The sequence below is a fragment of the Trachymyrmex septentrionalis genome, unplaced genomic scaffold (genome assembly GCF_001594115.1).
Source record: "Trachymyrmex septentrionalis isolate Tsep2-gDNA-1 unplaced genomic scaffold, Tsep1.0 scaffold13, whole genome shotgun sequence".
Taxonomy (NCBI): Eukaryota; Metazoa; Arthropoda; class Insecta; order Hymenoptera; family Formicidae; genus Trachymyrmex; species Trachymyrmex septentrionalis.
The window spans coordinates 4,849,331-4,850,270 of NW_017304438.1; positions in this window are offsets into that span (position 1 = coordinate 4,849,331).

Here is a 940-nt window from a genome sequence, read left to right on the forward strand (position 1 = left end):
TTCGTTAAGTTGTCTTTATATATATTATAAATATATATGTATATATAATTTTTATTTACAGATACACACGAAGTACGATTGTATGTGGCGATTCTTTTTTTTTACGAGAAATGCACGGAAGCAATATATAAGTATTCACACTAATAGCGAAAGAAGCTATTCGAAATATAACCTTGTCCAAAAATATTAAGCACCTATATATTTTTTTATTTATATATACATAAGTTTGAAGGGTTCTTGAAACAAAAGTAACTTACAAAAAGCTATAAATCAATTTTTTAATTAAAACTTTAAATGATGATTAATAAGCTTAATATTTTTGGTTAAGGCTGTAAGTAGGACGGGAAAGAGATAATCAATGAAATATACATAATTATTTACAACGATTCTTACCAATTCTTACGGATTATATGAAACATAATTAAGCATCAAGGATGTCTGCATTTTTATCCAGGCATACACACAATTCAATATCCTATTTTCTGCATATTTTTTTATATATAATAAATCAAATTAAATTCAATTTTTGTCTTGATAAAAGTGATATTAACAACTATGAGTTTGAAAACGCAATTTTATTTAGCAGTTAACGCCGAAAGCACTGTAACTCTCTAATTGTCAGATTTAATTGCCAAGGCATTTGATATTAAAAGTTAAATATTCCGTTAATTAAGCTTGAAATTATTTCTCTATTGAGCGAAGTCCGTCTTAAAATTATCTGGAAACAAAGTTTCTACGTACGCAGCTGAAGCTAGGTACGGCAAAATCCTTTAATTCCAATGTTAACTAACTCCGTAATTATACCTCTTTTTCAATCTCGCACTAAAGGAAAGTTGACTTAGTCGGAATCCTTCAAAGAATCTGCAGTCGAAAGGAAACGCGATAATGATACGCGTATAGAGATATCCCGTGTACATATTTACTATCTATCTCTATATAT